The sequence below is a fragment of the Vicugna pacos genome, chromosome 2 (genome assembly GCF_048564905.1).
Source record: "Vicugna pacos chromosome 2, VicPac4, whole genome shotgun sequence".
Taxonomy (NCBI): domain Eukaryota; kingdom Metazoa; phylum Chordata; class Mammalia; order Artiodactyla; family Camelidae; genus Vicugna; species Vicugna pacos.
In genome coordinates this window covers 29,888,214-29,901,882 of record NC_132988.1, presented here as the reverse complement: position 1 = coordinate 29,901,882, position 13,669 = coordinate 29,888,214, and the positions used below count along the sequence as shown (strand labels likewise).

General features: G+C 33.3%; 1 protein-coding gene across 3 annotated transcripts in view; it reads left to right on the top strand.

Annotated features, from left to right (window-relative positions):
* The window catches only part of C2H4orf33 (chromosome 2 C4orf33 homolog), a 617,194-nt gene that overhangs the window by 55,907 nt on the left and 547,618 nt on the right, over positions 1 to 13,669 (top strand). For all 3 annotated transcript variants that reach the window (XM_072937521.1, XM_072937507.1, XM_072937500.1), the window contains exon 11: positions 4,332 to 4,380. The gene's annotated coding sequence lies outside the window, so the exon portion shown is untranslated. The remainder of the gene's footprint in view (positions 1 to 4,331; positions 4,381 to 13,669) is intronic.

The following is a 13,669-nucleotide window of genomic DNA, read 5'->3' as shown; positions in this document are numbered from 1 at the left end:
CCAGAACAGTTACTACATAATTCTTAAATATGAATCCTTATGGGTTACTCAAGTTCTTTATGTTTTCTTTCTTTTTTTTCCACCTGGACCCCTGCCTTTAGGCAAACTTTCTGGGGTACTGAATGGACGAACAAATGTGCATAAGCTATTTTGCCATACACTAGGAACCACTAAAGTATGTTGTCTGGAGATAAGACAGACATTATTAGCATTTTAATTTCTTCTGTTAAAAGAATTTGTCTTGTTTAGTCCCAAGATTAATAAGAAGATCGAGAATTTATCATTTTGAGTTTTCAAGTTCTCACGTGTTAAGAATTCTCTGAATGTCTTAACAGTTATGCTTCATTAACTCACCGCATATATTGCCAATTTGAAGATTTTATTATTTAGATTATATAAAGGTAGGCATTTTACTCTAGGTCATTATTGCCTATATTGTCTTTCTGAGACAGGATCCTGGAAGGAACTAGATTATCTTGATATGTTAGAAGTCCCGCTTCATTTAATCTTAATAGAGCATTCTACCATGTCGTTTATAATTCCTGAAATGGATGTAATTAAGAGAATGAAATTATTTTAATGTAAAATATGTCTTGATTACTGATTAACTTATTTAAAACACTTATTTAGGGGGATGCTTACTGTGTTCCAGGCATTGTTTTAAGCACTGAAGATACAATACTGAAAAAAATAGACAAAAAGTCCTTTCCTTATGGAATGTTTATTCAGTGAATTATAGTACATAAATTATAATATGAATGGTTGTATTATTGACATAATTTTATGGACACTATGTGATTGACTTATAAATAACATTTATTGAGGACTTACATATGCTAGGCTATGCTAAGCATACTGCATATATTATCTTATTCAGGCTTCACCTGGGAAGTATCATTATTTTACTCATTTTACAGGAAAGGAAACTGAGGTATAAGCAACTGAGATGTCGTCAATGGCAGAGGAGGGATTCAAACTCAGACTCATCCTAATTGGAAGCCCACACTCTTAAACACCGTGCTGGGTTGCTTCCAGTGCCCAAAGCATTAGCAAGAACAGACTGGGGCCTCAATAAATGATTATTGCATGAAAGTATTTCTGAGCCACACTTAAAGTAACGGCATTGTGTTAAGCACTGGAGACAATGCAGAGATGAGTGTGACAAAGTCCTTTACCTTATTTGCTTTAATTAAACTTATTAATAGCTTGCAGGGGGCCATTAACTAAGATGTTTGTAAAGTGACAGAATCTAGTGCAGATGTAAGTATGGCAAGTGTCAACAGACGTCATGTTATAAATTAGGATAGTAAATTACTCCATGATTATAACATGAATCAATCAAACAGTGTAAAACTGCTACTTATTATAAATGATGAATAAGAGGAATTTTCAATTCCAATAAAATTAATCTCGAAACCATGAAACATAATTTTATGTCTATACTCTGAATCTAGAGCTTACCCTTTAGATTTTTAAATATATTTGTTTGAAAGATTTTGTGGGTTTTTTTAAGGGTAGGGTTATGTGAAATTTGATACTGTATAAAAATGAAAATTTAAGAAAATTTTTTTCTAGTTACTCAGATGTATTTCCCAGTAATCTTATTTCTTGGTTCTCAAGGTTGCCTTTTCTTTGCCCCTTCCTCTTCTTTGCCTCATTCTCTCTGACCTTTTTGTCCTGCCTCCTACTTTCTCTTCCTTGTCCCAACTTTTCTTTTCCTATCTGGCTAGAATTGTAGAGTATTAGGGCTGGAAGAAACTTTAAGCAATATCTATTCCAAAGTTTTATTCAGTTTAGAAGTCTCTCCTATTGTATCCAACCTTTGATTGAAAAGAAGATACAGTGTTGGAAGGGCAGTAGCCTCTAAAGAATGCCATTGTTAGAAAGTAATTATATTTAATTGAAACTCATTTCTATATACTTGCTAGATGTTCCTAGTTTTGCCTTTTAGATGCACGAAAGCAAGTTTTATTTCTCATCTGTATAATAAGTTTGGCAAAAACCTAATCACAGGGCCACATCTAGCTGCAAGGGAGGCTGAGAAATATCACCTCTAGCCAGGCAGTCACAGGCAGCTAAACCTAATAGTGTCTGTTATTAAAAGGTAGCAAGGGAGAAAAGAGCCTGATGGACAATTGGCAGTAATGCTGCATGTATAAAACAGGAACACAAGTGAAACATAAACATCATGTTCTGTGTTCTTGTATGTAATGGTCATTCAGATACGACTACAAGAGGAGACCCAGGAGGAGGTCAGAAAAACAAAGTTTATTATACTCATAGGTCCTAGAAAGAGAAGGCATGGTATACCATGAAGAGCAACATGGGGAAGCACTGGTATGAGTCAGGAGCCAGAAGGGGCAGAGAAGAGGAGGGCATGTAGGCTTGAATTTTCTGAGGGAAAGGCAAGGCAGGGCAGGATAAACAGATTAGGTTTGGTTAGTTTGAAAAAATTTGGCAGTCTTTAAGCTCTAAGGGTGCTCCCTACTTGCCTGCTACCTGGACCTGGACCTGTCCCTCGGATGATTAAGGCAGAAGAATTCTGCCTCCTGGTTGATATGGGCAGATAAAGGAGGTATGGCTCTGGGTTGATCAGTTTATGTATCAGAGGTATCCTGGGAGCCCAATGAGATACTACCTCACTCCTTTTAGAATGGCTGTTATCAAGAAGACTAGCAAGGATGAAGAGAAAAGGGAACCCTTGCATACTGTTGGTGGGAATGTAAATTGGTGCAGCTGCTATGAAAAACAATATGGAAGTTCCTCAAAAAATTAAAAGTAGAACTACCATATGACCCATCAATTCCATTTCTGGGTGTTTATCTGAAGAAAATGAAAACACTAATTTGAAAAAATACGTGCCACCCGCATGTTTATTGTAGCATTACTTATAATAGCCAAGACATGGAAATAATCTAAGTGTTCACTGATAGATGAATATATAAAGATGTGGTATATATACACAATGGAATATTATTCAGCCATAAAAAAGAATACAGTCTTGCCACTTGTGCAACATGAATAGACCTCAAGGGCATTATACTAAGTGAAATAAGTCAGATAGAGAAAGACAAGTATCTGATTATTTCTCTTATATGAGGAATCTAAAATTATCTATCTGTCTATATTGATAGATGGAGAGAGACAGAAAGATGATCTAAGCTCACAGATACAGAAAATAGATTGGTGGTTGCCAGAAGTGGGGGTTGGGAGGTGGGAGAAATGGATGAACTGTTTGTTTTTTTTTAAGTTTAAATAAATTGAATTTAAAAAAAAGAAAACAAAAAAAATTAAGATACACTTTTGTATATTTTTCTTTCTAAAAAGTATGAATTTATGTGCCTTAGATATTTCTTAGGATGTCAGTGAAGTGATGGAGAAATGTAGAAAGTATATACAATTTTATTTTCAAATAATATATTCTTTATTATTTTTACCAGTCACTATAATTTATTTTTTAAAAATATAAATAATATGCATCTGTATAAGAAATTAAATATGTAGATCAAATAGTGCTAAATTGAGCGTCATTATATTTTATCCACTATTACAAATGAACTAAGTGTGATAAATAATACAATTTAAAGAAATTAAGTATCAAAATTCTCCAGTTTAATTTGCTTGTGTTACCAACTTTGAACGTTACTAATTTAAATTTTCAATTTTAAAACATCTTTATTGGCAAGCTGAATTCTTAAGAGATACTTCTAAGATGTTCATTCCTTAACATTTTGGTCAAGGCAGTTTAGTTTTTGACCTTGTAAATATGACATAACGGCAAATATGTACTCAATTTAGACTGGATGAAAGGCACACATCTCTTGTATGAAAGGCAGTAAATTGTGGTCTGAATTGATGCTGATACTTTGCCATCTCCATTTTATGAGCACAATCCTTTAGCATATTATGAACAGTGCATTGAATATTTTTAACATGAATCTTAACAGCTGGTCCTGAAATTAATGTTCTTTTATCTGACAACTTCCCCTATTAATAGAAATAGAGCTGAAAATTTAGATAAAGTTTAGATTTATGGACAATGTTTAGGCTACCTTTAATAGTAGATTTTCTAAAAGTTGAGTAAGTCTGCATAACCTGTACAAATGGAAAAAGACAAACTTCTTCCTTTTAACTGTGTAATTGTAAGTGTTTTGGGTCCCAGCATCACTCATTCTTAGCTATAGTCAATTAAGTAACCTGCAGTTTTCTGAGAATGAGCTACTAGAAAATCACAAATAAGATTAGATAAAAATTACATTTTTTTTTAATTTGAAAATACCAGAACTGTCAACCTAACTTCAACTCTGTCATGATTCTTTTTGTTTGCTTAGGCACAGACAGCACCTGGTCTTACTGCTCTCCAGTGGTGATGCATTTGCAGTGAGTACAACACATCTTTACTCAATAAAATCTACCTTTGTTTTACAATGGCTATATTTTAAAATGTAGGTTTACATGATTTTGGAAATTTGAATATTTACATACTTGGTGTTTAACCTTCATTTCCTTCTCAAAGTTGGGGGAAGAGGAAGCAAAATAAGAGAGGCCAAGGACTTGAGTAGGGCTGAAATGCATGAGGCAAATATAGATACATTTTTTGATATATCACTGGTGTGGCTGGTATACGGGTAGATTATTAATATGGCTTGTTGTTTTACATGTGCTCTTGCACATTGTGTTTAATAATGATAACTGCTCTTCTGAGATTGAAGTTTCTACACACTTCTCTAAAAGGAGCAGCAGAAAATAGGGTGTATTTAGTTGGAAAATTTCATATAAACTGAGGACACTTTGAACAATGAAGGTGGAATTTTTTTAAGAAGTGAAAAAATATTTCAAAATAACTGAAAAGTACAGTAAATATGACATCTACCACTTAGATCTAACATTCCCCATCGAAAGGATTTGACAGATATTAAAAAATAAATCTTTATAGACACAGCCAATATCCTTCTCTTATCCCTTACCATTCCTTTTTTTTTTCTTCTTCCTACCTTTTCCAGTTTTTGTGACTTTCATTAGTCTAAAGTTGGTCGGTATCATTTCTATAATATTTTCTTGCTTTTCTAACATGTTTGTTTCCATAAAAATTGTTTTTTTAAAAAATATTTTAAAAGTTTGTGAAATGGTCTATTCTTAATGAATTGGGAAGAGCCATTAACTAAGATGTTTTTGTAAATATAATCTAGGTCAGTTATATATAAATAAATATGGCAAAAGTCAAATATTTTGCAAAGTCATATATTTTGTAATGGTTCACATATCTTATTATAAGACATCAAATCATATGTTCCTCAACTGGTGGACAATCAGATTGTTTCCATAATTTTTTAAAAAGCAACTTTATTATTATAAAAATTATTTGTAAAATGCACATGATTTAAAAATCAACTAAAAGGCTTATAGGACTAAATACAATATTTCTTTGACTCATTATTCTTCACTGCAGTCTTTCCATGGGCAATTGCTTTCAAGAGTTTTAGCTGCCTTTTCTAGTTTTCATATTGAAATACTAAGTCTGTGTTTTGGTAGTTCCTTTTTAATCGTTAAGAAAAGACACAGTAGATGATGTATCTCTTTTTTCTCACAGTAATGTATTCAGACATAAACTTTTTGTTGTCAAGGATATCTCAGTCAAAGAGTGTGCTAAGAAGGCCAAGATTAGAGATTTGATCCTTTGTGTGGTCCATGACTATAGATTACAATCCTAACTTTGGTCAGCTTTTCACATTTGTATTCTATTGGTTTCAAAATTTTCAGAAAATAAGGAAGCAAAGAAAAAACCAGAAGCCTGTTGTAAACTTGCTTACAGTGGTAGAAATACAAGATTTAAGAGCTGAAACAATGACCTGTCTATAAAAAGTGTAACACAGTATTGAGGAGTTCTTTTCTAACTCTAGAAGCAAAATTCTCAGTACAGGACCACACCTACTACAGGAACAGTGGTCTCAACCACTGGAGTTTACAAAGGATTGCACACTCTGTTAGGAAGTCTTGTTTTACTTTGATTTGTTATTTAAGTTTTGGAGCAAGGGGAAATAACAAAAATTGACTCAAGGTCTCTTGGCTATTTTGTTTAAGAAAAAGTAATGGGAGACTTTTTGAATTGGAGGACATTTGCATTATTGATCTTACATTGTAAAATATTTCCAGGACTGTTATTTCAAAGTGGTAGTGAGTAGAAAAATTTCAGAAGACTAAGCATTGGCAATAAAAAAAAAAAAAGAGAGAGAGATAGAAAGGAAGATAATAGTCTTTTTCTTAATAGTAAAAGGATGATTTATTATCTATCATTTGTTTTCCTCAGAACCATGCTGGATATAGCCCTTTTTTAAAAAAAAAATATTGTAGTAAGAACAAAAATCATGAGATCTACTCTTTTAAATTTTTAAGTGTTTATTATGTTATTGTTGACTGTTGGTATAACGTGCAGCAGATCTCTAGAGCTTATTCATTTTGCTAAACTGAAACTTATGCTTACTGATTAGTAATTCCCCAATTCCCATTCCCCCCAAACCCTGGATTTTATTCTTTGATTCTGTGAAGCTGACTATTTTGAGTACCTCGCATAAATGGAATCTTACCATATTTGTCTTTCTGTGGCTGGCTTATTATTTCACTTAGCATAATGTCCTCAAAATCCATCCATGTTGTTACATATTGCAGAATTTACTTCTTTTTAAAAGTCTGTATAGTATTTCACTGTATACATATACCACATTTCCTTTATCCATTCGTGGTGGGGGAATAATTTTAAGAGAAATTGCAAGGCATGACTTATCTATTGAGTCGTCTTAGATCAGCACTATCCAGCAGAATTTCCTGTGATTCTGGAAAATGTTCTGTATATGCTTTGCCCCAAGTGGTAGCCACTAGCCACATGAAATGTGGCTATTGCAACTGAGAAACTAAATTTTAAGTTTTATGTAATTTTAATTAATTCAAATATAAATTTAAATTGCCAGGTGTGGCTAATGGCTACCATATTGGACAGTGAAGTTCTAGAGAAAGTATCACATAAAGGTATGGCATCTTCTTTTTCCTTTTAAATATAATTGTGCTTTTTAATCTTTAATGTGTTTGAAAAGATATGAATATGACTAGCATTTCAATTGTGAAAGTGGAAAGGAGAGAAAAGTTATAAAAGGAATGTTTTAAGAAACCAATCTATATATTGTTTGAGAACTACTTAATCTGAAACAAGCTGCTGATTTAATACCATTAAATTATATATAGATACATATAAATATATAAAATATGATAAAAATTAAAAATTTAACATATTCACACTAAGTTACATAAAGATATACTACTCACTTAATGTCATTAAATTCTGTGTATATATACTTATAGATACATGATATATTTTATATCTGATAATAAAGAATATGTGTACTAATATCAACTCTAGAAGATGTGGGTATCGTAACGTTAATGAAAATAAAGGAATAATTTCAAATTGTGGTGATCTTATGCACACTTACACTATCTATCAATAAAAATGAATTCAGAGTAATTAGGATACAGGAAAAAACAGAGGGAGTAACAGAGGGAAAGACCCATTAAAATAACTTGAGTCTCTTAGGACTAACAGGGTACTGCTTGATAAAGTGTGAAGAGAGGATAGAAGAAGGAACAAAACAATTCTTGAAGTTTCTCCTTTTGAATATTTTGCATTAGACTGAACCAGAATTGACAGAGGCTTGCTTTCACTAATGAGAGTTTAATTGTTTTGTGCAATGTTCCAATAATGAAAATGCATTAATGACAATTGATATTCTTATAAAGTAAGACTAAAAGGGTTGAGATAGAATTTTCTACAAGGTAAATGATGAACATTGGAGTTGAATGGACGTGGGTATAAATTCCTGCTTTGTTGTTTACTTGCTTGTGACTTTGGATGAGTGACTTAACCTTATCTGTGAATCGTAGAGAATAAAAATACTCACTTCAAAGGTTTTTAGAGATTATGAAAGGAGACAGTGAATGTCAGACACTCTATTAAATGTTTAATACATAGAGCAAGCTCTCAAATGGTAGTTAATATTAACTATTGATGAAAATATTAAAAGAAATATAAATTAGAAGAAACAGAGCATTGCAAATTCTATGTTCTGAATTTCAAGTATGGTGATGAAAATGTAACTTAGAAAATGCTTATGAGAAAGAGATACCATCCAAATACAGATGAATGGAGGTATGGAAAATTTCGAGGGAAAAGTAAAATTTATGAATTCGAAGTAAGGAGGTTATTAAAGAAGGTGTGAAAATATTATTATAATTTAAAATCTCAGGAGGAAAGTTATTGAAATGGAGAAAATGATGCTTTAAAAAAATGAAGATTTATGGAGTAGGAAAGAAGCCTGAGTTGATGGGAAGTAGAAATGGAGAAAGTCCTTGGTTGTAGAATCCCCAAATGCTCTTGGGCTCCCTGGGAACAAGACAAAGCTAAAATAACCCATCACAATCACTGAGTTCTACATACAAAAGGGATAAAGTCCATAAAAAGCTTATCTGAAGACTTTTTCATACAGGGTAACATACCAGTCATGAAAGAAGAAATTTTAAGGAGTAGCAAGAAATCAGAAATCAGTAAGACACATATATGCTTTATATCTACTATATAAAAAGCTTTCTCCTAATCCATTTCCATAGCATTCTCTTAAATCTTTTCCTACTTGATTTCTAATAGGAAATCTCTACACTTGCAGCTCCTCTTTCTTAAATGTGTTTGTCTCTTAGACTCCTGTATTTTGGTTTCTGTCTGTTGACGTTATCTTGTTCAACAGACTTAATGGCATCTTCTCATTTGTCTTGATTTCTATGCAGCATGTGACATTGATGATCATTTCTTTCTTCTTGAGATTCTTTTCAAACTCCTCCTAGTTCTCCAATTAGTCCTTTCTGATCTCATTATTTTCTCTATTCTGGGTCTTCCAACTTTGTCTTTTCTTTGTTTTTGCTTTCAGGCCTCTTGGTTTTAACATCCTCCACTATGGCCATCTGATCCCCTCTGATGTCTTCAACCTTCATTTCTATTCATATTTCTCCAACATCTGTATATATCTGGGCCTAAGTTGTCTCCAGAGCTTTAGTCGTACATTCCTGATAATGTTTGCTGAATATCTACGTCTGGGTGTCCTGGCAGCAACTCAAACTTAACATTACTGAAACTGACATATCAATTCCCAAGTTTTGGCTGTGTGCCAATATCTAAGACTGCACCATTATTTTCTAATTCAGGTAGACAAGAATTGCCTCTGTTCTGTTTCTCTTGCCTGTTATATGCAGTCAGTCTCCATGTCTTGTAACTTTGCGGAGTTTTCCCGTGAGGCAGTCTGTGAAGTACTATGAATGACCACTGCGTGGAATCACTGTATTTAAAATCAAACTTAGCAAATGGTGATTAGAAGGTCCATTAGAACCCTAGGCATTCCCTGATAGGAGGTCAGTCATGAGAGGGAATAAGTATTGTAAATAAAGCCTGGCTGGACTTTTAAAGTAGGAAGTGTTAATAAATGAGAGAGGAAAGGGCCAAGGGCCCAGGAAACTGGGCATTCACATCATCTCCAACCTCTTGACAACTGCAATGCTTGAGCCTTGCCTCTCAGAGTAGGTTCCTCCAGGTAGCTTTGTTTGAGTTCTGTGGATAGCAGTGTGGCTGTAAACACCTTTGAATATCCTAAAAGACTCCCAATACTATTTAGATATGAGTGGGACAAGAGAAAAACATTTAATTAAAAATTACAGATATTATTTCTTTAATTTTCTTTTTCCCCTGCTAGGAAGCATTTGAAAAACATTTGAAAGGAGGTGATTTGAAGAGTAAATTGGGTCATGTGATTGGCCCAGAATAATGTATAATATAGTGTTGTATTTTGTGACCTCCCTGCTTTTCAAAACTGGAGACGACATTTTGTCAGCTGTTTTCCTAAACCATACTTCCTGGCATCTCAAGGTTATATTCTGGTCATTTGTTTTTTGAACTCCCTCACCTTCTCAAATGGATTATAACAATATAGTAAGACCCATTATGCAGTGTCTTTTTTAAGTAAAGCAAATGGATTTTTGCATCTTGCCTTACTGACAAGTTTGCAAATTGCCAATCTTTGCTCTTTTTTCTCCCTCCCAATTTTTCATGGTGGTAATTAAGGACTGTAAATTTCACTTTATCATTTGTGTTGGGAATAGTAGTATAAATCATAGTAATAGCACCGTTTATTTCAGTAATGCCAGCCTGCCTGCAAATCACTTGTAAATTGGTTCCATGGATGTACCTCTATCAAATTAATCAAAAAACCACCTGCATACATTTCGTGAGCTTATTTCAAAGGCTTAGTAACAGTGAGGAAGAAAGACCATTGCTGACCTTTCCATTTTTGTTTATTTGTGAGTTCTGAATGGCACATGCATATGTTTTCATTATGAACCCTGGCTAACATCTAACTGAGCTTTTTATGTAATGCTTTTTTTTTTTTGAAACACAGGTTGGGATTTGTGCCGCAAATAATAAGCCTACCCGATGGTCCTACTGTGGTCCTTACACAGTAGTAGTAATGTTTGATTGGACATAAAATTGTGAACCATTTAAGAATTTGTGAGAAGTAATACTTTTGTGCTGAAAAAAGATTTTTCAAGTGAGCATAATAGTTTTCAACATTGGGAAGTTAGACAACAGTCACTTATGTTTGCCCCTTGTACCCAGGGTGGTGATATCAGTGTGTTATTCTGAATATGGAGGAAAAAAATAGAATCTTTTCTTATGTTCTTGCTTATGCTTTCTGGGCAATAGCTAAGACAACTCCAGTTCATGTGAGGCTGGCTCCAGTGCACTGTTTATATAACATACTGAGTTCTTTCCTCAATATGGCGTGTTCTTTGGGAGACTTCCTGATGTCCAGCTTGCTTTTTACATGTTGGTCCTGCCCTAATAGGAGAAAGGGGAATTTAAATTTAGTAATGGTGTATCCTTAATCTTGTTCTGAGTAAGACATTCTTAGGGGAAAAAAATACAGGTTGTTTATTTTAATTTTACATTTGGAATTACAAAAATGCGACAATCAAGTTCTGGGCTCAAATAAGAGAAAACATAATAGTAAACACGATATATACCTTCATATTTTTATGTATGCTTTCCTTCTATTTCTGTTTCTGACATATAAACTTGGCTTTGAGAAATGATTATCTGCATCAGATTCAATATTTCAGTGGGTTTTCATTGTAGAGTCTTTAAGGTTAGCATAAGAAATCAAAATTAAGTATGAGGGCTTAACTTTCATAAGCAGCTTGCTTTTGCATCTAATTAAGAAGATAATGACAAGTTTCCTTTAAATTCTTAGCAGTTACAGTATCTAGTTTTAGTTTCTGTATATTCTCCACTCTAGTCTCTACTATTTAATAGTCTATATTGAAGACTTCACACTTGGGAAGTTGGAATAGTCTTTTAAGGAAATCCAGTCACTATTTTTCTCTTCCTCTCCCTGGGTGAACTTGTAACTGGCAATAATTTACTTCGAAGAATTTCTTTTATTGGAAAAAGAAGAGACAGAAGCACCAGATGGCCTTGAATCTTGCTATTCTCTAAAGGAATTAGTCTAAATATTTTATTTCTGTGTAGCAAAATTAGAAAACCCCAGAGTAAGCTTAATACATTTTGAAATATTTGTTAAATAATTCTTTCAGTAACCATTTTAGAATTTAGTCCTAAGTATATATGCAATAATTCTCATGGAGAAAAACGTTTGTAAAGCAATGGATTAAAATGTCAGGATACTAAGTAGAAGTTTGAAAGAGTGACAATTCTGATTATTATGGACTCTTTCATGTGTGTGGAAGAAGCTAGTGTTGAAAACATCTGAAAGGGTACCCACAAAATAATACTGGCTTATCTATAGACCCATCCATGAAAATACATTTGTAAATGTGTTTATAAATAATATAAGATCAAACATATTTTCATTGTCTAGGGTTGCAGTAATCCGTTTTACCATATTAATGTGAGAGAGAGTAAATTAAAGTTAATTTAGCCACAGGGAAATTTTTTAGCCTATTGGATTTACTCTATTTATGAGACTTTAAAATATTTTAGTGTTATTTCTTAAACAAAGATAAAAAGCAATAAAATTGTGTTGAAAGCTATCACATTTCATTTAACAATAAACATGTGATTAACTGATAAGTGCTCAAAGATGGGGGAATAATGATCTTTTATTCTACTCCTTTCACCTCTGTTCTCTTCTAAAATAAATCATTTCCAGACTGTCAACAAGCATGAGAAATGTCTAGCTAAAGACCTTTCTTTCTCAAAGACACTGAAAAGAAGGCCTTAGAGTGAAAAGTGCCATAACTACAATAGTAAGTGCATTCTACCAAGAATAAATAAAAATTGCAAAGCCTGACAGTGAAAAATACAGAGAGGAATTCAAGTGACTAAAGCTCCAATAAAGGATAAACCTTGTTTGTGAGGAATCTGTTCCAGTAAGAAATCGATCTAGGAACCTCTGCATACAAAAGCAGCTGGGCAGTTTTTTGAGCTGTAGGAAACATGCTGCTGAGACCAGTAATCTTAACTGGGCAGTGGTCTGCCAACAGGTCTTTCAGGCCTCAGCAATGACATCTGCCTTGGTCTTTTTCTTCACAAATTATTAGACCCTGAGTCTATTTATTCAGAGAGTAGCTGCCCTAAATCAGTGACAATCACATTGTCATTAAAATAAATTCGGTACTGTATTTTTTTTACAGCTCTATTAACTTTACCATTTGACTTTCTACTTTGTAAAAGAAGAAAAATGAAAATTGAGAACTGTGAGTATATTGTTTGTTAAGTGGATGCCAACCAGATTAAAATCCCATCAACAGTAGTGGAGGCAACAGAAATAAAGTGACAGATTTAAAATGCTGCTGTCCATTTAAGTGTCAAATAGAGTTAAGTGTTTTGCTGAATTCTTAAAATGGTTTGGCTCCATAGTACCTAGCATAATCAGCACTGAAAATTGGAACATAATTTTGTCTTGATATGTGGAGAAAGGTATGTGCACTTGAGGACTGAACGAATTGCTACTGAAAGTGGTATGTTAAAAATGCCTTTCATTAATGAAGACAAAATTAGTTATTTGAATGTATTTATTAGGCAGAATTGAATTCATTCATTCATTCATTCATTTATCAGACTTTCATTGAGTATCTTTTATGGACCTGACTCTGTTAGGGGCAGAGGATACAAAGTCAAATAATGTGCTGTCTCTGCTGTCTTGGAGCTTTCACTCCAATGACATGTATTCACTTTTTCAAAATGTTTTGTTAATTTAGTTAATGCTGATTGGATTTCTTACAAACCAAGTTTTCTCTGAATTTTTTTTGGTATATATTTTCTTAATATCTGCTTTAAATATCTCTGTTTCTATTTTGGAATACAAAAATAAAAAGCAAAGCAAAACGGAACAGCAAATACCACCAAGCCATGCTACTACACTAGGAGTCTGCAAAATAAGGAAATCTTCTTAGCTCTGAAAAGAAGAAAAAACTTCTCTTCCATGTTAAAGACTGTACCTTTCCTTCTAGAGTGGTTCTTTGGGTTAGAAGTTCATTGATATCCTCATGCCACCTGCAAAATCTGGCACAATGTTAATATAGTAATACATTTCACACTTTTAGCTGTAGGTATACAATT